The sequence below is a fragment of the Elephas maximus genome, chromosome 10 (assembly GCF_024166365.1).
Source record: "Elephas maximus indicus isolate mEleMax1 chromosome 10, mEleMax1 primary haplotype, whole genome shotgun sequence".
Classification (NCBI taxonomy): domain Eukaryota; kingdom Metazoa; phylum Chordata; class Mammalia; order Proboscidea; family Elephantidae; genus Elephas; species Elephas maximus.
In genome coordinates this window covers 87,685,448-87,711,249 of record NC_064828.1, presented here as the reverse complement: position 1 = coordinate 87,711,249, position 25,802 = coordinate 87,685,448, and the positions used below count along the sequence as shown (strand labels likewise).

Here is a 25,802-nt window from a genome sequence, read left to right as displayed (position 1 = left end):
GTCGCTGTGAGTCAGAACCAACTCAAAGGCACCTAACAACAACATATATATTATAAATATCATATATATACACACATTATTTATATAATTATAAATATTATATATATGCATACCCACCCTAGTGTGTAAGTGTATATAATATTAATAATTATATATAATGTGCATATATATTTTTATAATATATGTTTTGTTTATCAAGATGTTAACAGCTATCTCTGAGTAGTAGTATTACAGATTTGGCAGAGACTAATAGGGCCTATTGCCCCAAAAGCCATTCTCCTCTTGTTCCATGGTAATAGAGTTTTAACTGGGCAAATAGCCTCGGTGAATAAAGACGGTTGTTGTTAGTTGCAGACTCATGGCTACCCCCAACATACAGAGTAGAACTGCTCCATAAGGTTTTCAAGGCTATGACCTTTTGAAAGCAGATCATCAAACCTGTCCTCTAAGGTGCCTCTGGGTGGGTTCAGACTGCCGTCTTTTGGCTAGCAGTCAAGCACTTAACCTTTTGCACCACCCAGGGACCTGAATAAAGACTGTATTTCCTAATAATCTCCCTAGCAGGTAGTCGTCGCCATGTAACCACATTCTTACCGATTGGACGGTATGGGAGTGTTGTGGTGCAGCTTCTAAGAAGATTCTCTAGGACATACTGGTTTGGACCGTTGGCCTCTTCATCCCTCTTCATCCCTTGCTGTTCCTTGCTGCCTTTCTGCTCTTGGATGATGAGGATTCGGGCTGCTCTGTAGGGATGACAGAGAAGTGAGCTGGAAGGAGCCTGGGCACCCCGAGTCCTCTGATTTTATCCACTGTGCAGCAGAGCTCTCATACCAGCCTGGGCTATTTACCTTTGGACTTCATGCACCTGAGAATGAAATTAACTCCAGTCTTGTTTAAGCCACTATTATCTTGGGGTTTCTGTCACTTGCAGTTACACCTAATTCTAACAAACACATGAGTGATTTTTATTTTCATTTGTGTGCTGTTCTGAATTCCCCCAAAATTTCTACAATAAACGTATCCCATTCATAATCAGAAAGAAATTTGTTAGAATGAAAACAAGAAATCCTTAGTTGATTATGTTGATCAAATCTCCTAGATTTTCCCTAACTGCCCCAATTTCAACATTTCTGGCTGTCTGCTTAAGTATCAAATCATAATTTCCTGGTTTTGATTTGGATAGTAAGATGATTATGATGATAATTCTTAACCAGGAGGAGGGAGGAGACCCTACAGAATCTCTTTTAGGCCATAGGATCACTTCCTTTTCCTGAAGGGCTTTGACTCAACGCTTGGGCATTTGACTGCACGACTGTTTTTATCTTTCTCCGATTGTTTTTGTGCATAAGTCATGTCTCTACGCAACCTGGGAACAAGTGCTATTGTAGTGGACACCTGTTGTTTTCGTCTGCCCTGCAACCCCCTTTCCGTTGGGAACTGCCCCTCCCCATCCCTTGTGATTTGGGTGGAGCTGTCAATTTCAGTGCCTCCTCGTGTCCCAAGTGGACCCTAGCCATAGGGATGGCACGAGACCCAAGCTGGATGGTCGTCCCACTTCCACCATGACTGAGAAGTCCTTCCCCGCAGTTTGCAATATGAACCCGAAACAGAGCACATCTCTCACCTTTAGGTCATCTGCTGTAAGGAGGTTGGCTTGGGACTGTCAGTGGCCGGCTTCCCGGCCTCCTGGGGAGAGCTTGTCTGGTGTAGGAAGAAGCCCAGCAAACGCTCCTGGAGAAGCAAAGCCAAGTCCTCGGGTGAGAGAGAAGAGCAAATGAGCTGATGATTGAGTTAGGCTCTTAGGATCTAGCCGTGCCCGAAGGTGGAGCCATCCTTGCCAAAAAAACAAACCCGTTGCTGTCAAGTAGATTCCAACTCATAGCGACCACATAGGACAGAGTAGAACTGCCCCATAGGGTTTCCAAGGAGCACCTGGTGGATTTCAACTGCCGACCTTTTGGTTAGTAGCTGTAGCTCTTAACCACTGCACCACCAGGGTTTCCAATGAGCCTCCTTAGACCTCTCAATAAATTCCCCTGTGGCTTAGTTATTTGAGTTGCTAGAACCTTGGCTAAGCTTCTCTTTTGTTCCCAAGGAGCCCTACCTTATTCTCAGCCAAGAGTAGGAGTTCAATAAATACTTATCATTTGATTGATTTTGCTGGACTAGAAGCTAATCATGGTCTAAAAGTGGATTCATATTTCTGTGGAGTCTGGCTCTGTTTTGTAGATTCCCTATCACTTGAATGTGGTCAATTGGTAGGAATCTGGAGGGAAACTCTGACAAATGACAGACACAGTGGGACTAGGGCATGTGAATGGACAAAAATACTAGCCTGTGGTTATTAAACCAAACCCACTGCCCTCGAGTCCATTCTGACTCATAGAGATCCTACAGGACAGAGTAAAACTGGCCCATACAGTCTCCAAGGCTCTGAATCTTTACAGAAGCAGACTGTCACATCTTTCTCCCCAGGTTTGGCTGGTGGGCTTGAACTTCTGACCTTTTGGTTAGCAGCTGAGCTTTAAAGTGCTTTAACCACTGCACCACCAGGGCTCCTTTATGGTTATTTGGATGGTGTGTTAACAGTTCCTCTTCATGGATCGACATATTCGATATGTAACAAACATTTATTGGGCACCTTTATGCCAAGCACCACTTTGCATATTGGTGCACCACATTGCACATCAGGGCCCCTGTGTACTAGATGAAACTCAGTAATAATAAAGAGCATCACCTCTTACACTTTAGACACTGTTGCCTTTTGGTTAAAGACTTTCATATCCCTTATCTATTTTGGTTTTTACAACAGCCTTAAGACGTGGACTGGTTCTGATCAATATATTAGTTATTGCACAACTGATACGTTCATTCTGCTAACTGACAATGTGCCAAGCACATAGATGGGCAAAAACAAATACAGTCTGTCATTCTGGGAAAAAAAAAAAAAGTGGAGACTAAATCCCTCTAGCCAGTATCCTCTTAGCTATGCCAGCAACGTAATTGAATGGTTTAAAAGCTTGTGTTTGGAAGTCATACAGATCTCAGTTCAGATCTTGGCTCTGTCCCTCTCAAGCCACATGCTAGGGGAGATGGTAATAACAGTGAGATAATACAGGGAGTACTCGATACATGAAGGTGATCTGAAAGATTTAGAGATGTTGTAGTCTATCCATCTTTAAAGTAGCAGATCTGGATACCCATTACCTAATAGAAAGAATTTTAAATCTTCATAAAAGGTGATTCTAGTGCGCTTAATAAGAACCCAGGTGTAATTTCAGAGACCGAATAATCCAGAAAAAATAATGCCAGCTTTTATGTCTGTATTATGTCTATGTCAACTATAATAACATTGTTCTTTTCCAACACTTATCAGTTATTGTAACTACCTGAGAATGGTTCAGAACAGCAACAGACCTTGCATGATGGTACAGCTTAGGCAAGGAGCCAGTGTCCTGGTTCAGGCAGCTTCCTGCCACTCTTGGTGGGTAAGGGACACTGAAGGACTACTCAGAAGACAGAGGTTACTCTGCTCCCAGAGGCTCTCCCATCTGGCCGCTCTCTCTTCCAGAAATCCCTTCTATCCCTGATTTGATGCCTGTGGCCAGGAACATCCTTAACAAAAGACAGTCATTTCCACCTTCAGAGAGTAGTTTAACTGGTTCATGGCCAGAGGGGGAAAAAAGAAGGAAAACTTCTGAAGCATGCACTCTACATCATGCTGCGTGTAGGACACCAGGTGAACTAAGCTGAGAAGTGAGATCAGAAACGTCTCTGCAATCTCAGCGTATTTTACTTCTCGGGGTTTGAATAATAAGAACCACAGTGTTTTTCACTTATTAAGCACCTACTTTGTGCCAGAGGCACTCTCTATATTATGCCTACGCCTTCCAAGACTCTACAAGGTGTTAACATCCTCATTGTACAGTAGAGGAAGCTGAGGCCCAGCTAGTGGGTGCAGAGTATAGGTTCTAATCCAGGTTTGTCTGTCTCCAGAGACTTCCATGGGGCCTTCTAATTCCACAACACCCACAGCCTTCTTGTTGGTATGGGAGGAATGGAGTTAGGAGTCAAATGCGGGCCAGGCTTCCACATCTCTGAGGCCCTCAGGATCTTGGTGATGTAACTTCTATGTCTCTGTCTCTGTCACAAGGGTAAGGAGCTGACAAACCAAAGAGGAGATCAATCTCTGAGAGCTGCGGTGCCCCCATACAACTGAGAGTACTGGGGACTGGGGAGGGAAGAGCCCTACTGAGTAAACTTGCCGGCCCCAACCCCTTGAAAGGAATACTGCAATGAAACCTCCCAGGACTCATAGGTCCCGGCCAGGGGTGGATGGCTCCGCAAAGTCCAGTGGCCAGTCGCACCCCGTGGGAAAGCCTTGGCCCTGGCCTGGCGGGAGCCACGGTGGTGCCGCCTCCTGCCCACGGCTTGGCTCAGCGGGTTCCCAAGTGGCTCAACTTCCACCCTCCTCCCAGCCCCCAGGGAGGCCACTGCCAGAGTTGGCCTTCAGTGCTCGAGTCCCAAAGGCCTCCCCAACACACCCATGCCCTTAGGTCTGCTTGAGGCTGGCAGGACCCATCCCCACTCCTTCCGCTGCACCCAGAGCCTCCGCTCTACTGCAATAACAGGGCTTTGGGCATGGGCTGTTGTTTTTGCAGCTGGGATGGGGCGGAGCAGCAGTGGGAAGGCATTGTGGGTACTGACTGTCTGAGAAAGCCCTGAGCCCTTATTCCCAGTAGGCCTGGGAGAGCCCCTTCAGGCCAGTGACTGAGGTAGTCCCAGGGAGAGGCTCCTGGGCAGGACCTGCGTGTGGAGGGCAGGCAGGGAAAGAGGCCAGCTGGTAGGGAAGGAGCCCGGGAGGCTCTCTGAGAACCCCTCCCCCAGCAGGCTGTGGTTCTCGTCATTTCTAACTGCAGCTGGACACACACATCTGGGAGATGCTGGAGCAAACTTCCTTAAAACAAACAACAAACAAAACAAGAAAATCCCGTTTAATAGGGGGAAAAAGAATAAAGCAAAGATCACCCATAATCCCTCCACTCAAAAAGATTCACTATGAATACTTTGCCGTAATTCCGTATAACCCGTTCTTTATATAATCAAGATTCTACTTTGTCAGTAGTTACATATCCTGACCCTTTTTTGCAGATGTTGCCACGTCATTAAACTTTTCTCCTAAACATAATCTTTTTCCCCTTGATAAGTTTTTGTGTGTGTGTGTGTGTGGTAAATATACATGTAACAAATCGTTTGCCTTTTCCATGTTTTTCACATGTACAATTCAGTGAAATTTGTTATATTTCTCACCTGGCTCAGCCATTACCATTGTCCGTAAACATAGTTTTTAATGTCTGCCCTTGAATTTCTTCTATGAGTGGGTACAACATCATGTACTGAACCAATGCTCAACTATTAGAATTCAAGGTTTTTTTTCTTAGTTTGTTATTAGTAACAACACTGGGAAGAGCATTTGTAGAGTTTTTACCATCCTCCCACTGCCCTGACTTCTGGCGTTTCAGAGTATTTCCCAAGGGGAGAGTCTCAGAAATGGACTTGCCGACCAAAGTAAAAAACACTTTTCCGTCTCTTGATAAATATCACCCCAAACTTTCCAGGAAAATTATGCCTGTTGCTTCTGCCATGAACGGTATAGGAAACCTGCAGCCTTTTCCTTCCTTCACAACAAACATACAGCAAATTCTTGAAAAGCATGCACCTGGCACTGGCGGGCCAGGGATGTCTGTGCTATGCCTTACCTTTCTCTGGAGGAGGATAGAGACTCAACGAGCAGGGCCTCAGGGACCCAGACATCTCATTCCAAGCCCTCTCTGAGGCTGCTCAGTCCTAAGGGGCTGGGCTGTCTGGTCAAAGGGGCAAGTTCTTGGTGACCATGGGGCAGAGCAGCTCAGGAGGGAGACAGCCTGGGGGCAAGGATGCAACTAGTAGGAGCGTGGGGGATAGAGGGTGGACAGGCCAAGGGTCTCCATCCTGGGTGTGGCCTAAGCTAAGCCCAGGACCTCTCTACAGTACCCTCAGTAACTGCTCAGCCAACCCCACACACACAGCTACATGGGTAGCTATATAAATGATAGCCATTTAGTGAGTTGGAGTCCCTGGATGGTGCCTAACAGTTAACACACTTGGCTACTAACCAAAAGATTGGATGTTTGAGTCCACCCAGAAATGCCTTGGAAGAAAGGCCTGGCAATCTACTTCTGAAAGACCAGCTATCGAAATCCCTGTTAAACACAGGTCTACTCTGACACATGTGGGGTTGCCGTAAGTTGGAATCGATGGCAACTGGTATTGGTTATTTATTCAGAGCCAGGGCCGGCCACAAACCCCATGTGGTAAGTGCCTCTATTACCCCAATTTTACCCATAAGGCCACTGAGTTCCACCACCATTTAATACTTGTCAAGCTGGTGTGCAGTAGAGCTGAAATTTGTACCCAAGTCACTCTAACTCTAGAGCTTGTATCCTGAACTATTCCCATATTCCATCTCTTCACATGGGTGCTTTTGCTGGTACCCTGAGGCTGAGGAAGGGAGACAGGAGAGCTGTGGACTGAGATGATCTATAGGGGTGGGCTTTGGCTCTGTTTTCTCTGCCCATCCCTGCCAAATCCTAGGCCAGAGACCCCGAGCCACTGGGAATGAGGAGCACTCCATGCCCCAAGGGCTGGGACAGGGAGGGGGCAACTGGGGAGGGGACTACAACAGGGACAATCCTGTACACAAAGAGCTCGATTGTGTTACAGACATTGCTCTTTGGGAAAATAAGTATCATGAAGTCGTCTTGTTTCGGACAATCTGGTGTCCCAGAGACCCAAAGCCAAAGGAAACATGGGCTAAGGAACCAGAACCAGCAATGCTGAAGCTTGCAGGTGAAGCCAGCCCTGAGTGGATGGGCACTTCTGCGGGTCCCCAAGCTAGAACCAGGTGCTGAAGGCCATGAGCAGTCCCTTGGCTCCATAGCTCCTTGGGGTCCAGACAAAGGAGGAGCACTGGGCTGGGGAACTTAATTCAGGGAGAGATGGAAGCAAGAGATCAGAGAAGCTCCAAGTCCCCCACTGAGCCCCAGTGTTGGGGAGGAGGACTGCATGCAGAAGGGCCTCACAAACTCAGGAGGCTGGAGATCCTCAGCATTCCGCAAACTTTGTGGATGCCAATCCTGAGCCTAAGGGCCACGCACACACGAGACCCGCCAGGCTGGGGACTGGCCAGGCCCCGGTCGGTCAGAGCACCGTACAAGGCCGAGCACACAGACCAGCATGCACCCAGGCAGGAGAAGGAGTTCTCTTCCCGGAACAGGATTCCCTGTGGGGCACAGGGCAGAAGTCAATAGGCTCGAGAGTCTGGGACGTGCCTGTTTGATTCTGCTCAGGTCAGGAGGGCAGCCCACTGGCCTAGCCTCACCAGCCAAAGCCAACACAGGAAATGCCAGGCAGACCTCAACATCCGGGCACCTAATTTGCTCTGGTTGGCAGAGAACACCCGCCTCAGCTGTTGGCAGCACCGGGTGGGAGGTAACCAGGCGTTATTGCTGGGGGATGCCCAGTCCCCAGGCCTGTCCTCATGGGCCCTCGGCCCCACAGCAAGAGGAGCCCGGCAAACACACCAGAGACCAGCAGGCAGCAGGAGGGAGCCAGGCTCTACCCTGGCCGGCAGCCACCAGGCCGTTGTTGGGATCCAGTTTCACCCTCGCTTCTTCGAGGAGAGCTGCGAGGGGTCATCCCCTCCACAACGCCCCAGGAAGGAGACTGATGGGCAGACAGTTGTTAACACTGCGCTGCCGCCGCCACCGTGGTGATTAAGGCCGAGTAATTGGCCTGACAGCCAGGCAGGGGCCGGGCCTGACAGCCAGCAGCCGCCAGGGTCTGAGGAGTAGGGGAGGGGGCCGGCCGGCGGGGAACAGCGTGTGCTGAAGCTGTTTGCGATGATCAGATTAGTCTGTGAATTGACACTAGATCCTCCTTAGTGATTTCCTTTCTGGGGCCCCAGCCAGGGTCAGAGCTCTGTGTGTATGTGTGTGTGTGTGTGTGTGTGTATGTGCGCGCACGCACGGGGGTTGGGGGGGGATTGCAATGGGGGTTGTGGGCAGAGAGGAGTCATCAGCCGTCCCAGGCTCCGTTCAAGCTGGGCAATAGCAGGGGTGGGGGTGAAGGGTCTCCATCCTATGAATGGCCAGAGCTTGGCCCAGAACCACTCTGCAGACCCTCCAGTGACTACTCAGTCAATTCCATGGGGAAGCATTGGCTTTTACTGGTGTAGTTGTTGTTAGTTGCCAGTTGTTGTCAGCTCTGACTCCAAGTGACACAAACGTTGCCCAATCCTGAACCTCCTCACGATCACTGGTAATAGGACAGGGTTGTGATCCACAGGGTTTTCATTGGATGATATTCAGAAGTAGATTGGCAGGCCTTTCTTCCTAGTCTGGAAGCTCTGTTGAAACCCGTCCACCTGGGTGAGCCTGCTGTTATTTGAAACACAGACTCTCTTTATCCTAGTCCCAGTGGTGCCTAATATAAGTCCAACCTTGCAGGTGAACTCTACTTCCGTACCCAGCATGGTGCCAGGCACAGAGTAGGGTTGCCACGGATATTGGTGAAGAGAGTGGATCAGTGTCCTCTTCTCCAACCAGCCTAAGTGCCTTGTGGGAGAATCTCTGTGATGCTTTCAAAGGTCTGGGTAGAATGTGTTAGAGTATTTTCCCAGATAACTTCTGGAATGGAGTACCCTCGAAGGCCATCTAGTCCATGCCCCTGCCTCTACCAGAGGCATTGCCCAAGCCATGTCTGGTGGGCAGCTGGGCTGCAGTTCTGCAGGGCGCTCACTTCCTGCACGTATGTGTGCACGTGAGTGTGCATGTGCATGCGCGTGTCTAGGCAAGCGTGTGTACGTCTGCCTGGAAGGAACTTTTCTTCCCCACTCTTCCTTCTTGTTCTCCCAGCTTCCCAGGATCCCTCCCTTGGAGGTCTCAGGCAGGAGGAGGAAGGATAGGTGTCTGGTGTGGGGTCACAACCTTTTTGGAGCCGGCCTTGTTTACATTTCAGGCTTAGGCATGGGCTGGGCCCACCTCCCACTGGGCTATCCCCTCTGTGCCTTCCCTGAGGGGTGCTGAGCCCTCTGTGGGCATGAGCTGACTTCTGGCTGTGCTGGGCCATGGCTGGGTTGAACGTGCCCTCCTGGGCCAGTGGACATGCTGGAGGCCATGCAGCTGGAGGCCGCAGGGGAGTGTAGGAGGTGGAATTAGGGGACAGCCAGGCCCACCTGATTGGCATTAGTGGGCAGGGGTAGGGGCCAACACCCACTGGTGACGTGAGGCAAGAAATGCCCCTGAAGGCCTAGGGAGAGTGCCGCCACAGGAGGAACGTGTATGCCCCAGGCACTTTAAGGGCTGAAATGCAATCCCTCCTTCTCTTTTGCCAGGTTTGGCTTGAAAACCCCTCCACTGCCAGCAGCCCAGCCTGGCCCAGCCCAGACCTCCCAGGCCCCTAGATCCTCTGCATGAGTACATTGCCCTGGGGTCACTGGAGGAGCACCACTCCACCCCCTCCCTAGCGGGCTGCTTGGTTCTCGTTCTCCAGCCCCCCTCTTCCATCCCAGCCCTTCCTCGACAGGATCCCAGCCTCTCTGCTCCATCATGTCCACTCTCCTCAGCGAAGAGGCTGTAGCAGGGTGAAAAGAACAAGGCCTGGCTGTGCAGCCCAGGACAGCCATTAAACCTTTCTGAACCTCAGTCTTCTCATCTTTAAAATGGGAATGAGGACTATCCACACTCTACTTACTGCCTCGGGAGGATATTAAGCATGCGTTGGGCTGCTCTCCACAAGGTTGGCAGTTTGAATCCACCAACCACTCCTTGGAAACCCTATGGGGCAATTCTACTCTGTCCTGTAGGGTCACGAGTCAGAACCGACTTGACGGCAGTGGATTTGGTTTTTAGCTTGAGTTGGGTGAAAACAGCAGGCTGTAGTACAGGATGCACTGGACAAGGTCTGGAAGGATAGCCAACAGATTGTGGACGGAGGTTAGCCCTAGAGGAGTGGTGGGGGAGAGACAGAACAAGGGATGTGTGTAGGGGAGACTGTTAACTTTTTACTTAATATGCCTTGGTATTACTTGAATTTTGTTTTAACAAGTATGTACCTCTTCTATAATTAAAAAAAAAAAAAGTAAGAATCTTATTATACAGAGTTGTTTCCTGCTTTAAATGTGAATATATATTTGTTGAATGACTAAATTAATGAATGAAGGCCTAGCACATGTCTCAGGACAAGGCGCTCTTTTCCCTGTAGGGTAACTCAGACTCAGGGCTTCTCTTGCCACAAGTCCACTTTCTTTCTCTGACGGAGTTAGCAGAGGAAGCGTGTCCAGGCCCCTCACTGCTGTGAGGCCAGAGGCCAGCAGGGCCACAGTGAGGTGGGGGGTACATGGAGGCGGCATCCCCCGGCCCCACCTAAGTCCCCGCTTGTCTCCTGAATGCACCTCCTACTCTGCTCAGCTCGGGACCTGCTTCCAATTACCCATGAAATCTGAGCTGGAAGAAACCTATTAAAGCCCCATTTAGTTTGATCCCCCTGGGGGCCAGGGATCTTTTCCGGCGACATCCCCCTCCTTGTCCCCCTCCTTGTCTGACCGGGACTCCAAGCCCTTTGGATGTTATCTCCTCCTGGGTCAATATTGTGACAACTCCAGCTGTGACCCAGGCCACCCTGGAGCCAGAGCTGGGCCCAGCCTGGCATGGCGCAGGGGCCCCAAACCCAGCTCCCTTTCTATGGCTGGGCTCTCAGAGCGGCTGAGCCACATCCTACCCCTACCTGTCTCCTTCTTTTTCCTTTTTTCCAGCCACAGCAGGACCAGCCCACCTTCAGCCGGAGCCCAGCCCGGCCTGCAGCCCCCTTTCTAGACTGGTCTGCCTGTCACCCTGTGGTTCCTGGGCCTACCTGGCCATGGGAAGCTCTTACTGGTAGGGATCGTCTTCCCCATATTCCCAGTGGTGCCTGGTACAACAGGGTCACATAACACCCCTTTACATAAGAAACAATAAATAATGGTGATTAATGACTTCCTCCCCCCCAGTCCCTGGGCTTGCCTGGGTCAGACCTCCCAGAGAAGGCACAGGAGCTACAAGGGAGAGGTGGGGGAGGAGGGCATAGGGTACAGGGGAGCCCCCACCCCCTCACATTTTCCCTGAGCCTCCCACATGCCCTCTTCTGCGGGCCACTCCCTAGGAACCAACAGAAAGGCATTGGGAAAGGGGGACGAAGGTCCTAGAGCCCACCGGCACAGAGGAGGTAGGGCCTAAAGGCCCCTCTGACGTGGCCCCAGGGCAGCACTCCCAGCCTCCTCAGGACCACCCTGGCGGAGGGCCTGTCCCCCTAGGCCTGCTGTCTCCCCTGCCCTCCTGAGGCTCCCTCCTGTCTGGACCTCTCTGTGTACCTCCTCTGTGGTGGGAGGCAGCAGCCAAGGGGCCAGGGCTGCACTCCAGGGACCAGGCGGAACTCCGCTAGGCCTTTGGGGGTGGTCTGCTGGGAGAATTTGTGGCTTCTTTCCCAAATTCTGAAGCTGCAGGGAGGGAGTGACGAAGCCACTTTGGGGGCACGTCTGGGGCAGCTACTTGGGGGTGAGAGGAGGGCAGCAGGAAATGGAGGATAAGAAGGTTCTAGAGGGAGGAGTGGAGGGAAGGATCCTGGGAGCAGTGCATGGAAGTGCGCCTGGCCAAACGTCTCCACAGACTCCCCTCCGGGCCCCCTCAGAGCCAGGACAGGGGAATGGGGGGACTTTACATTCATCCAGGCCAGTTTCCTGCCTCCAGCCACCCCCTCCAGCCCTATGGATGGACTTGTATCTTGTTCTTCAGATCCTTTAGGACATAGCTTCGGTGACCTTTTCAATGAAGGAATCCTTCCTCAGGCCTAGCCTAACCCTCATTGCTGTATCTCATGTTCCAACTCAAGGGGGTTCACATAAGCGGACCCTCCCTTTGCTCCAAAGTCCACTCCCTAGAGGCAAGAACACCAAAGAAGTGGCAGCCCCGGGGCACTCCACCCCCGCCCCCATCTCTCAGGACCAGAGACGGATTCTGTTGCCTGGGGACGAGGACAAGCTGGACCCCTTCTGAACCCTCCAGGTGCTGGTTGCCAGCTTGGTGGGAGGAAGAAGGTACTGAGGCCTGGAGGACAGGGGCCAGGCTACCGCAGGGCCAGACCCCTGCCACTTGCAGCTGCTCATTGCCATGGCCCCAGCAAGCTCACAGGAATGCTTCAATTATCTCTGTCGAAAGTCAGGATGCAGCCTGTGGCCCTCCTCACTCACTGCCTCCAGAGTGGGGGAAGGCAGACAGGCTGACTGGCTTGACCCTCCCCGGTCCCCTGTGCTGGGCAGAAGGAAGCATACTCACATGCACATACGGACTCACCTGCATATACAAGCACACACCTTCAAGACACTGAAATGCCCAAATTCACATGTACATACATGCTTTGGCAGGCGTGCGCAGGTTCATACATGCACACCTATATTCACAGGGACAGGTACATTCACTCCCACACATGTCTGAACGCACACAGAGGCCCCATGCACAGGCTTGCTCGTATCTGCACATGAACATATGTATGTTCATCCACACACAGTGACACACTCTATTTGCATACACAGGGACATTAATGGGAGGCTCTCGGTGGCCACTTAGTTCAAATTTATGGGATACATGGTAGGAATAGTTCCAAAGCTATTGGCTCTAGAGAGTGGGGGCTAGGGAGATGGAAGAAGAGCCCTGACCCTCTGGGGGTGGGTTCTCGCATGCCCTTCGGAGTTATCAGCCATCCCAGGGCACTGAGAGGCCCCAGGCCTTGCAGATCGGGTGGATTTCTACAGATGAACATGGTGGCAGTGCATTCCAAGAAGAAGGATGGCCTGACCAGGGGATTACAGGTGATAAACTCAGCCCAAGTGTTGGGGAAGGCTAGGCGATCACTTGATTGCAGTGGAGGGTTCTCCAGAGCAGCCTAGGGGATAATGATGAAGCTGAATGGTGCAAAAGGCCTTTGCAACAGGGAGCCGTGGAACATGTTTGAACAGGGAAGTGTTGCAATCAGCACGGCTTCTTGGAAAGCATTATTCATTCAGTGCCTGCTGTACGCTTTGCCCTCAGGGAGCACAGAAGGGAGGAATGAATGATTTCCCTGGAGCAGGTGGGAGGAGCCAAGAACAGCCTCGCAGAGTAGGTCACGTTTGACATGGGCCTTAAAGGATGGATAGGAGTTGTCCCAACAGGGAATGACAGGAAGAATGACCGAAGCTGAGTCTGGCAGCTGTGTATGGGGAGGAGGGCCTGTGTGTCATTCGTGTTAGTCATTCACATTAGTCATTCATGTGTGTCCCATAAAGCCAAGCACAGGTTGTCTTGAGGAGCTGAACACAGGAGGCGCCCCCCTGGGACACGTAAAAAGAGGCAAGTGACCAGTGCCTAGTGCTACCCTGGGACAGGCTGACCCAACCCCAGGAAGGACAGAACCAGCTCTTCTGAATGAGAGCCGTTGGGTAAGGACACAGGAGGGGTTTCAGGGCTAGTGAGCTGCCCTTTGAGAGGCACCCACTGAGGTCTCAGGGGCAACAGCCCTTAATTTCCCCACCTGAATAAAGAGCGAGTGGCGGTGTGCAGGCCCACCTGGCCCTGCTCCTTTGACACATGCTCTCCCTTGGAGCCCTCCACCAAAAACATTCCAGCCAGCCTCTCGCCTGCCTCAGATCCCACCATCCTGCTGAGGTAGCAGAGCCAAAGCCCCGACATTCCAGGCCCCAGCCCCACCGTGGCCTCATCCCCAGCCTCCATCTCATTGGAGCGGGAAACACCACATCCCAGCTGTCTGTCCCAAATCCACCTGGAGGCCAGCCAGCTTGGCTGAAGCCCAACTCAGGCCAAGCCCAGGAGACACTGCTGGGAACAAGCAAGGACTGGAAGGAAGTGGCTGGGCTAAAGATGGGCCCCTTTCCGGGGCCTAACCTGTAGGGTTCCTTCTGCCATACCCAGGGGCTTGCCCATTGCCACCTTCTTCTGAGCCTCTGGCCCCCTGGGCTGTGGGCTCCAGGTCTTTGTCTGTAGTCCTGAAGAGATACAGGTTGTCATGACAACTGTGTGGGACTCCACCCTGATCATGAAAGGCCTGGGGCCCGGCCCTGAGCCCCACTTGGGACAGCAGTCAATCTGGTTGAGAATCTGGAGTCCTGTCCTGCGGGCTTTGAAAGCTTGTCAACAGGCTTACGCAGAGACCCTCACTTGGAGAACAGCTCCCGCCTTGCTTCGCACCCTCCCATCCTCCAGGGGCCAACAGCTTGCATCAGCAGCAACAGCTGCTGTGGTCCTAGGGGCAGCCAGGGGCCATCATCGCTATTGTGAAAGGTGAAAGGCGAAAGGAGGCTGGGCTGGATGGAGGGCCCAGGGCTGCTCCACTCTCCCGAGGTCTGGGGAATGGGTAGCTCTCTTCCTCCAGACACCAGCCTACCAGTCCTGCAGCCCAGACAGGCCCCTCCCCTTTCCCCTTCACTTTGTTCTTCATCCACTCAGCTCTCAGCTGAAGACATTTCTCCACCGCCCACACTGCCCTTGTGCCCACCAGGGAGAAGACCCAGAGAAACCCAGAGGCGGGGTGTCTCTGGATGGAGACAGCCAGAGGACATGACCTTTGAGAGACAGTCCCCAAGAGCACAGGGTCAGAGGAAAGGAGAGGCAGAGGAGGAGAATGAGACAAAGACCCAGGGTCAGGAGACTCCCGTTGAGCAGGGCCCTGTGAGGGGCGCCTGGTGATCCTTCCGGGGAGGGTGGCCAACGCTGAGACAACTTAATGAGGCCAGAGGCCTGGCCCCTGCCCCTTCCTGCTGCTGCCCTCAGCCAGGCCTGGGGTGAAGGGGAGGACTTAAGGGTGTGAGCTTAGGAGTCAGATGCTGGGGTCTGCCTGTCACAGGCTGTGTGACCTAGAGCAAGTGCCCATGCCTCGGTTTCCTCATCTGGAACGTGGGGCTATGGCAGCACCCACTATTCTTGTGAGATTTGGGTAAGTTAAGATCTGTGAAGTGTTCAGCACAGTTCTAATAAGTAATGTCTAAGAAGTCCCTAGGTGGCACAAACGGTTAAGCACAACTACTAACCAAAAGGTTGGTGGTTCGAACCCACCCAGAGGTGCCTCAAAAGAAAGACCTGGCAATCTGCTTCCAAAAGGTCACAGCTTTGAAAACCCTACGGAGCAGATCTACGTTTGCACACATGGGGTCATCATGAGTCAGAATCAACTTGACAGCAACTGGTTTGGTTTTTTGGCTTTAGGTTAGGTTATTATTCCTCTTAATTTCAGAGCTTTGATGTCCTTATTTGTCAAACCTTATTTCTCAAAGAGAGATAGTAATGCATACGTCACCATAAGTCAAAATCGACCAGGCAGCACCCAACAACAACAGTCCTGGTAGCTGTGGTGCTGAGTAAGACCCAGGAGGTGGTAGCCTTCAGAGGATGCTAGAGCTGGGTCTACCTCCAAGCCTGGGCCCACCCACACCCCAGCTCAGTCCTGGCCTTGCTGTGAGGCCCCAGGGCAGGCCTCGTGCCCAGTCAGGCAACAGGTGGCAGGGCTAGCCACGCACAGGTGCAGCCTCGCAAGGGATGTGAGGGGTGGTCCCGCCCGTTTCCTCCCCACACACTGCTTCCCCCAGCTGCTGGCTGGGCAGGCCGAGCCTGGGAGGAGGGCTGGGTGGAGGAAGGCAGCAAACACAGCCACATGCAGCCAGGGCTGAGTAAGCCCGCTTCCTGCCACCACCGTCAGCAGCTTCAGCAACAGTGGCCAGTGGGCGGCTTACAATGCTTGCTGGGGCAGGAGCTCTGAAGCAGGGCAGGGTCACTTCCCTGAATTGTCCTCCCCGCTGGCTCCCCCCAGCACACCTGGCCAGCCAGACTGCCTGCCTGCCTGGAGAACCATGGGGTGCTGAGCCCAGCCAGTGGGCACCCTCCTGGGTGGCAGCTGGTGGCCCATGTCCCACCAGGCCAGAAGGCTGGAGCTTGGCTGGGCACTTGCTCTGGGACCTGGACACAGTACAAGGCTGGGGCCAGCAAGAGAGCCAGGTGGGGTCTGAGCTTTGGCCTAAGCCCATTGGGCCCTCAGCCAGGCAGCTACATGAGTGTCTCTATGTGCAGGACTCTATACCAGGGTGGGCTTGGGCCAGCCTCCCTGCTGCCCTTGATGACATCTTTTACTGTCTTGGTGGACATGGAGTCTAAGAGACCCCAGCAGACACCCTGGCAGGAGAAATGCAAATGGCCAATACTCAGGGAATCAAGGAAATGTACCCAGAGCCAACCAACAGGGCTGATTGGCAAAGACGTAAAAGAATGATAATACCAGGGACTGCCCAGGTGTAGGGGTATAGTTACTCTCAGGCATTGCAGGGATGAGTGCTATCTGGGGCAAGCTTTGTGTAGGGAAATTTGACAGTAAAAAGCCTTTGACCCAGAAATTCCACTTCTAGGAATCTTCTAGGAGTTTAAGGGACACGAGCAACAATTATGCACAAAGACGTTCATCACAGCATTGCTAATTATGGAAAAACATTTGACACAACCTAAATGCTCAGTCAGAGGTAGATTTGAAAAACAAAAATCTTTGGCTTAGCCATGCTAAAGGGTGAGAGTCGTTGTTAGGTGCCATAGAGTCAGTTCCAACTCATAGCGACCCTATGTACAACAGAACAAAACACTGTCCACTCCTGCTCCATCCTCACAATTGTTCCTATGCTTGAGCCCATTGTTGCAGCCACTGTGTCAGTCTGTCTCACTGAGGGTCTTCCTGTTTTTTGCTGATCCTCTACTTTACCAGGGACTAGTCCCTCCTGGTAACATGTCCAAAGTACGTGAGACAAAGTCTCGCCATCCTTGCTTCTAAGGAGTATTCTGGCTGTACTTCTTCCAAGACATTTATTCATTCCTTGCCAACGCCATAATTCAAATGCATTGATTCTTCTTCAGTCTTCCTTATTCATTGTCCAGCTTTCACATGCATATGAGGCGATTGAAAATATCATGGCTTGGGTCAGGGACAACATAGTCCTCAAAGGGACATCTTTGCTTTTTAACACTTTAAAGAGATCTTTTGCAGCATATTTGCCCAGTGCAATATGGCATTTGATTTCTTGACTGCTGCCTCCTTGGGCATTGATTGTGGGTGCAAGAAAAATGAAATCCTTGACAACTTCATTTTTTTCTGTTTATCATGATGTCGCCTAGAACTTAGTCACATGACCACAGTCAGCTCCAAAGGAAGCTGGGAAATACACTCTTTTATCTGGGTGATGTTGAGTCCCATCCCATCTCTTCTCACAGCCACTGCCTGACTCAGCACTGTGACAATTGCAGATCTGATCTTTCTGCCTTTACCTTCAAACCCTTCACCTGCTCCCAAGTTGTTTCTCTAAAATATACATTTGGGCATAACACTCCCCTGCTCAAGAACCTGCACTAGCTTGGAATAAACTATAAACCTGCACTGGCTTGGAATAAACTATAAACTCTCAGCATGGCCTCCAAAGAGCTTCACAATCTGCCCCCAGACTTCCCTTCCAGCCTCATCTCCAGGCATAGCCCCTTACTCACTGTGCACACGGTCCAGCCCCACAGATTCCTTGATGTTCCTCAAATAATCCATGCCCTTGACTAACATGCTCTTTCTGCCCTTGTAATCCTGATAAACTTTGATTTGCCCTGTAAGATGCTGCATAGCATGACCTTCTCCATGTGGAGGCTTTCTTGCCCCTTTGTAGGCCTCCCTGGAAGTCTCTGGAACACTCTATCTTTCACATGCCTGAAGGCCCTCATGAGGACAGGCCATCTGGAACGCTCAGAACAGCTCACCTGCCTGCAACCAGGAGTCTGCATCAGAGGAGCTCTTGAGGGTTTTGGTTTACATAGACTTGGTATTACACACGCTTGGCCTTTCTAATTGCCTCATATGCATGTGAAAGCTAGATAATAAAAAAGGAAGACAGAAGAAGAAGAATTGATGTATTTGAACTGTGGTGTTGGCAAAGAATATTGAATATGCCATTGACTGCCAGAAGAACAAACAAATCAGTTTTCGAAGAAATACAACCAGAATGCTCCTTAGAAGTGAGAATGGCGAGACTTTGGCTTGATTACTTTGGACACATCATCAGGAAAGACTAATCGCTAGAAAAGGGCATCACAGCACAGATGGTAAAGTAGAAGGTCAACGACAATGAGGAAACCCTCTATGAGCTGGACTGACACAACAGCCACAGCAACGGACTCAAGCATCCCAACAAACGTGAAGATGATGTAGGATCCAGCAATGTCTTCTTGCTATTACGTAAGGTCGCCATGCGTCGGAGCTGACTTCAGGGCACCTAAGAACAATAACAGGACTTTCCTGCTGGACCTAAATCTCCTTGAGAACCATTGCCATCTTGCTGTCCCCAGCACCAGGCCCAGGGGCTGACACCGATAGGGCCGAGTGAATGAAGGGCCCACAAAAGACGTAGATCCTTTTCTCCCCCGTTGTTAGCTTGAACCAGCCCTGCCACAGGCCTTACTCTCTGCACCCGGGACCACCTCAGTCAGCCACAACAGGTTCCCCGATCCTGCTGATTTACTACTCCAGCCTCTCTCTCTGAAGTAGAGAATGACAACTTGACCAGGGGCTGACACGCCAAGGGATGACATTAAAATGGAACAGACCCTCACCCAGAGCCACATTGTTACAATTACGAGATGTTTAGTCTATACTGTCTCCACTGACCTTGGGATCCATAACAGAGACAACGTTGCTCCTGATGAGAACCGAAGCCCCTAGGATCTTGAATTCAGGGTGAGGGCTGTATCTTTCGCGCCAATTGGAAACTCCAGGCCCTTTGCCCCACTGCCAGCTCCTGGACTTGAGAGCAAGGTCTCCAGGGTCAGACTGGCTGCCTTCCAGACACTGCAGCCTCTGGCCCGGTGTCCTGGAAGGAGGACTGAGAAGGGTCTTTCGGCTGCTTCTTCCTTTGCCTCTGAAGATGTGATCCTCTCTCCTCAAACCCCCTCTCCCAGTTGCTCAGGCAAGTCCTCCAGTCCTGCCTGGAAGGCAGGCATTACCTTTTTTTTTCTTTGGGGAGGTCCTGGGGGAAGGGGTGGTCAGGATTTCCAGGCCAGGGAGACCCAATACTTATCTGATCCCCCACCTGTAAACACACACACACACACACACACACACCCCGCAGCATCATCTCCCCACCCACCCCACTTTTTACATTCCCATAGTGTGGAAGCCTGACTGCAGTTCTTCAGATGCTAATTCATAGCTGTCTGTGATTGTCTATGAGCTGGGAGCTCCTCTGTCTCCTTAGGTGCCTGGCACAGAGAAGGGGCTCAGGGGATGTGGGTGACCTCTTCCCTCCCATTCTGTCCCCAGATCCCCACTCTATGGAAAAGCGGGTCTCTGAGGTGGGCTCCACCCCCGGAGGGCAGAGGGATAACCCAGAGGCCTTGCATCCTCTGACAGGGCTCCCCTGCCTGGTGACTCTGGGCAAGGGTCTGCCTGGATAACCTGGTGGAGCTGAGCTGCCCCCTCCCTACTTCCCTAGGAAATGGTCATCATTGCTAAAATTATTTACACGTTCAACACGCCAAGGCACTGTGCTCCGTGATCACCTTCCACTTCTCATTTAAGCCACACAACCAGCCTCTGAGATGGGGTTAGAAAGGTGACAAGACTTGTCCAAGGTTACATAGCTTATAAGAGGCAGGCTCTCCATCCCCTTCAGGCCCAAAATGCCTCCTTGTCCAGCCTTCCCTGATCTGCGTCCACCCCTCTCAGTTCTGCTGCTTGCTAGCTGTGAGACGTTGCATAAATGGCTTCACCTCTCTCAACTCCCATTTCCTCATCTGAAATATGAACAAGAATATTTCCCTTGCAGGTGGTTGGGAGATTTTCATATACTGAATGTGGAAAGCATCTAGCAGAGAGCCTGGCACTTAGTAGGTGCTTCATGGCAGGAGCTGCCACCACCACCATCCTGTGGACCTCCCCGGCGGGGTAGGGGGAAAGTGGGGGTGACTGGAGTCCTGGTGCCATCCAGCTGTTGCACAAGGCAGGATGGCCCCGAGCTATTGAGCTATTGGTGGGCTCTCCAGTTCTCAGAAGGCCCCGTTCCACATCACAGCCAATTAGTTGCAAATAGCTTCCTCTCCTCGTGTATCACTGACACAACAGACAGAATGGGGCAATTGTTCCTGAGGAGGAAGGTCCCCCTGGCCCCACTCTCCAGAGCAGCTGAGAGATGCAAAGGGGATGGGAGGCGGGCTAGGAGGGGAAGGGGGGCATAGTCACAGGAAATAAGGATGTGGAGGGTCCCAGGCAGGCAGGAAAGGATCGGCTGAGTATCCACTCCAGTAAGCAGCAGGCAGACAGGGGATGAAGGCTCAGGGAGGATCCTGAGTTGCTAGAGTAGGAAGGGGAGGTGGGTACAGGCGCTGGCTCATGAACCCAGTTCCTCAACAGCAGCTTGCCAAGTAGCACCCAGCTGGGGCAGGTTGCTCCCCATCCCCTGCTATTGGGGAGCCAGAGCTTAGCAGGTGCCAGGGCTCTGGATTTCACAAGAGTTTGAACACCGCTGGTACCCGAATAAATGCCCTCCCTCAAAGCCACTGTGGCTGGCTGGCCCTCCATCCCTCTGGGTTTCCATAAAGCCCAGGCTGTCAAAGCTGGGGCCTGGTAAACCTGGAGCCTGGTAAACCTGGAAGGAGACTCGGTATCAGGGAGGGTGGCTGAACCAGGGAGACAGCTGTGGTTCACAGAGCCTCCCTTTTGCTTTGGTGGTCTTTAACTTTGCTGCCACCACTAAGCTGGGCCTCTCCATTAAAACATAGGACCAACCAGGCACAGAGTCCCCCTCTGTCATTCCTCCTAACACAGCTGAGACCAGCTGGCATCTTCACAAAGGGCTTTACTAAACACTAAGGGAGAACAAAAGGGAAATAATTACAGAAAACACGAAAAACCCAGCCCTGGCTGCCTAGTGCCCAAAGTACAGGTTTCCAATACTCTGGTGATGACACGTCACCCTGAAGGGCTGGGACAATGCTGCGGGCACCTTGCCTGGCTTCCCTTGTTCCCAGCCCTCGTGGCGGGTGCCATCTTGTTTCCCACCCCTGGGAACGACTTGATCACCCATGGGCCCTTCTCCTTTCAGCTCAGCCCCACCCTGGCCTCCCACTGGGCTCTGGGCTCTGGCCTGAGGCACAAACCTTGTCCCTTGGGGGCTAGTGGGACTGCGGTGACCAACCCGTTGCATGATTATACAGTAACAGGAGGTTGTTCTCCCACGCTTACCCCCACCAGAGAGGCCCACCCAAGTTGAAAAGTCTTGAATGTGGGGTCCAAGAGGACTACCTCTGAAGACTGAAGGACATTTGGATGAGAAATGGGCATCCTTGAGAAGTTGTCCCTGAACGGAGAGGGGCAAGGGCTCTGGGATTGGCCCAACTCAACAAAAACCAACTAAGCACCTACTATGTGTCAGGCAGGGAGTTCATGGGCGGTGCAAATGGTTAAGCGCTCAGCCACTAACTTAAAGGTTGGCAATCCAACTTCACCCAGCGGTGCCTCAGAAGAAAGGTAGTGGTCTACTTTATAAAGATCACAGCTATTGAAAACCCTATGGAGCACAGTTCTACCCTGAAACACATGGGGTTGCCAGGAGTCAGAATGGACTTGACAGAAACTGGTTTGGTTTTTGGTTTGGTATGTGTCAGGCACTGCCCAAGGTGCTTAGTTACAAAGGTGAGTAAGAGACACAGCATCTACTCCCTGTCTTTTAGGGAAGACAAGCAACTCGGCAAGTATTTTACTGAAGACCACGTATTACAACGGAGGGGTGATTCAAAGTTCTATGAGAATCTGGATGAGGGTGTCTCACCCACTGTTGGTGGCCAAGTTGGCCATTGGGTCCTGCCTGAAAAGGGTGCATGGAGAGAGGGAACCAGAGTGTAGGGTTGGGCCTTAGGTGGATCTGCAGGAGATTCCAGACTAGGAGGCAGGAGATGGAAGGCTTAGGAGGCCAACCCAAAGCATCTTCTTGCTGGCGACTTAGAGTAGTCTTTGGCTACGAAGCATGTCCAACCTATAAAGTGAAAAGGTCTCTTGCACAGAGCTGCCCTCTATTGTTCTCTCAGCCAGCCTGGAAGGGAGGCTTTTAGGGTGGACACTCCAGTTCTCACCCACCTCTGGCCATATTCAGGGCTCAGGGATAGAGTCGGAAGAAGAGTGTGCTTCCCCAGGGTCATCTGAGACATGGCTCTAGAGACAGATGTTGAATCGTCGTTCAGGGAGAAGGAAAATGTTGGGCAAGTGTTCAGAGGGTTGGGACAGTGAACAGGCTAGGCCAAAATGGGAAAATGAGTAAAAAAAACTGAAAGCCAAGAAATGGGATGCGTTGGGGCAGGTGTTAGAGAACTAAGACCGTGACTAATGCAAAGTTTGTGGGTGGCTTCGTGAGTCAGGGGCTAGCCTGGCAGCCTGGAGGAGCCATGTAGGACTGGACCCCACGGCTGCTCAGAGTCCACACTTGGTGACTATTGTCGTGGCCCTTGTGTTTTTCTCCATTTGCCTGACTCCCTGTCAGAGGGTTAGCTCCAGGCTTGGGATCAGGGCTTCTCCCTCCTGCACATCAAAAATTCAGCTCGTCAAGCCTCCCCTCCATTCTGGCAAGGGAAAGACCCAGGAAAGTTTCGAGGTATAGGCCCTGCCTTCAAGATACTTGGAAGACAGAGGTCATGCTCAAGGGAGAGAGCTGTAGAGAAAGACCTAGGCTTGATCTCCATCTCTGCTCCTTAATTAGAAGCTAAGTGACTATGGACAAGTTTAATCTTCAAGATGAGAATGATTAAAACTGACCTCATAGGTTGTTGTGAGGATTCAACGAATTAAGGTGTTTAAAGCACCAGGCACACCACTTAGCACATAATCTGTGCTCAATAAATATTAGTTCTCTCCCTGAAACAAAAGCACATAATAGCGACGATAAACAGTTAAGTGCTGAATTGTGGATCCCCATTCTGCCATTCCTTTAGCACGTAGATCTCCTAAGGCCTCAATGACAGCTGAAGACTGATGCTCTGGACCATGATGGAGAATTACTCTGTGTGTGTGTGTTTGTGTGCACGCGTGCGTGAGTCCCTCCAACCTCTTGCTCCTTCACAATTGGAAGAAGCATAAGATTTTTTATCTTTTGTCTCATGTCCATCCCGGCAAGCACTCTGTTCTATAACCGTAGTATTTTTATTTCTCATAATAAGAATCATGCCCAACATTCGCCATTTCTTGTCCCCCAGGTGCTTTATCGGTCTTCACACAATCCTATATACGGTCATTATTCCCATTTTACAGATGGAGGAAACCGGTGCTATAAGAAAGAATGGAAGTTTAAAAAAAAACCCAGTTGCTGTTGAGTTGATTCTAACTCACGGCAACCCCATGTGTGTCAGAGTAGAACTTTGCTTCTTATGGTTTTCAATGGCTAATTTTTTTTTTGAAAGTAGATCACCTGGCCTTTCTTCTGAGGTGCATCTGGGTGGGCTCAAACCTCCAAACCTTTGGTTAGCAGCCAAGCATGTTAACCTTTTGCACACTCAGGGTCTCCAAAGGAAGTTACTTGAGGTTATTTTTTGTGGGGGGTTGAGGTTATATAGCTGGTTAGTAGTGGAGCCACGATACAGGGGAGCAGAGCCCTGAATGTCTGTCCTGGATGGCATGTGAGTGAGAATAACCTTCTACTGGGTTAACCCACAGGGATTTGGAGTCTTATTTGTTTCCGCCACTGAGCCCACCCTAGCGAACTCATCTCAAAATCCAGGAAGCCAGGTTCAGAGGGATATGGTCCCCAGTTAACTGACAAAAAGACTGAGGCACAGTTTCAGGAATCACAGACATCCCACAAGGTACTGCCCTCACTCAGAACTGTAGGAAGAGAGCTGCACCCCCAGTCATCTGCACCTCCCCCCACCATACACACACATGAATGTAAACTTCCACACACCACAAGCCCTACACTGGGGCAGTGGCTGAACATCATAGGGCTCAGGCAATGTGTGTTGAATGAATGAATGGATGAATAAAACGGATGGTTGAATTAATACAAAAGCACACATACGCAATACACACATCCCTGTAATAGTTATAGGCAAATATGCACAACACATAAATGCATAAATGCTAAAAACATTCAGTTATAAACACGCATGCAAAATGCAGATACTGTACCTGTGCACACATACATAATACACACTCATGCCCACATAAAAAACCCATATCCAAAGTAAATCTACATCTAAAATTAAGACACATAAACATGTCTACATGCACATACGTTATGGGCAAGCATGTATGATCCAAAAATCACATACACCTACTCACCCTTTCTACATACACGGCAACGCTCAGACACCCTCCACCAAGACCCTGGGCCCAGGAAGGAGTCTGTCTGCCCCAAGAGCCCTAGCATGTTGGAGCTTGTCAGAATATTCTTTGCAGCCTCTGCTTAGCCAGCCGGCAACTGACCCCTGCCTCCTGGACCTCCAGGCTGCGGGCTGGCCAGGCAGGGAGACAGCTTCTCTGGTAGCCGGCGTGGGTGGGCAGGCAGGGGACGCAGAGGTCACTGGGGTCAGATCCAGGGCTGCCCTGGCCTCACTGCTGCTGGCTGGAATGTGAGCTGGAGGGGCTGCCTTCTAGGCCTTCCTCCTCCCTTGCAGCCACCCACCAGTCCCACAGCCAGGCCAACCCGTGACCGGAAGCCAGGTTCTTGGAGCTAGGGAACTGGGCACGGAGGGTGGAGCAGGGGGTGGGGAGTGGTAAAGAACACTTGAGGACCATGGGAGGGTCCACAGAGATGCACAGTCACACATAGAAGCTGTTCAGAGATTCACACACAGAGGAAGACACTCCGAGAAGGCAGACATGCAAACTCACAGTGTCACTGCAATACACTTTCACACACACTTCCAACACACCCAGAGACACAACGGAGCCATGCACACACATAAGCGCACAGGCATACGGAGATCCAAGAGGCCAAACCCACACACAGAGCCACACTTGGACACACATGCAGACACTCAGACCACACAGGGACTCAGATGCATGCACATGCAGACACTCACACGTGTGCACGCTGACAGACGCACGCACGCGCACTCACACACGTGCTCACTGACACACACATGCACGTGCAGACACCCACAGACGTGCACCCTGTCAGCAGGCCTCTGTTACATTGGAGGATTTCCTCCTACCCCTGGGACCAGCAGGAAACGCCTCACTGGGTCACTCACCACTGCACGTGCACCGGCTCTCAGGGAGGGCTTGAGCGGACTGCTTCAGGAGAAGGAAACTAGTGCCGCACCCGCAGCCAGGTGCCCTGAGGTGTTTCGGGCGGCCCCCCGCAGCTGCTGTCAGAGTGCCTGGCCAGGAAGGCGGGTGCGCTGGGAGGGCTGGTTCTGGAGTCAGGTGGCCTGGGTTTCGTCACTGCCAGTTCCTTGGACCCAGACACACACTTTTTAAGAGTGCATTTGTTTGTACAAGATAAAAAGGCACAGATACTCGGGGAGCCTCAGTTTCCTCAACTATAAAACGGGATTAGTAATCCCTTCACCCCTAGAGATTGTAGGGATGGCATAGGTACCACCCTGAAGGAGGGCCAGGCTAAGTTGCTGCCTTCCTAGGGGTGGGGGGGCCCAGTTCCTCGCAGATGCAGCTAAAGTCAAGAG

General features: G+C 51.6%; 1 long non-coding RNA gene across 1 annotated transcript; it reads right to left on the bottom strand.

The window, feature by feature from the left end:
• LOC126083980 (uncharacterized) lies at nt 1-25,742 on the bottom strand. Its single transcript, XR_007518900.1, has 4 exons — nt 25,368-25,742; nt 1,625-1,731; nt 595-743; nt 1-32 (listed from the first exon to the last, which is right to left on the bottom strand). It is a non-coding gene; the product is annotated as an uncharacterized LOC126083980 (long non-coding RNA).
• Nucleotides 25,743-25,802: the final 60 nt, after the last annotated feature.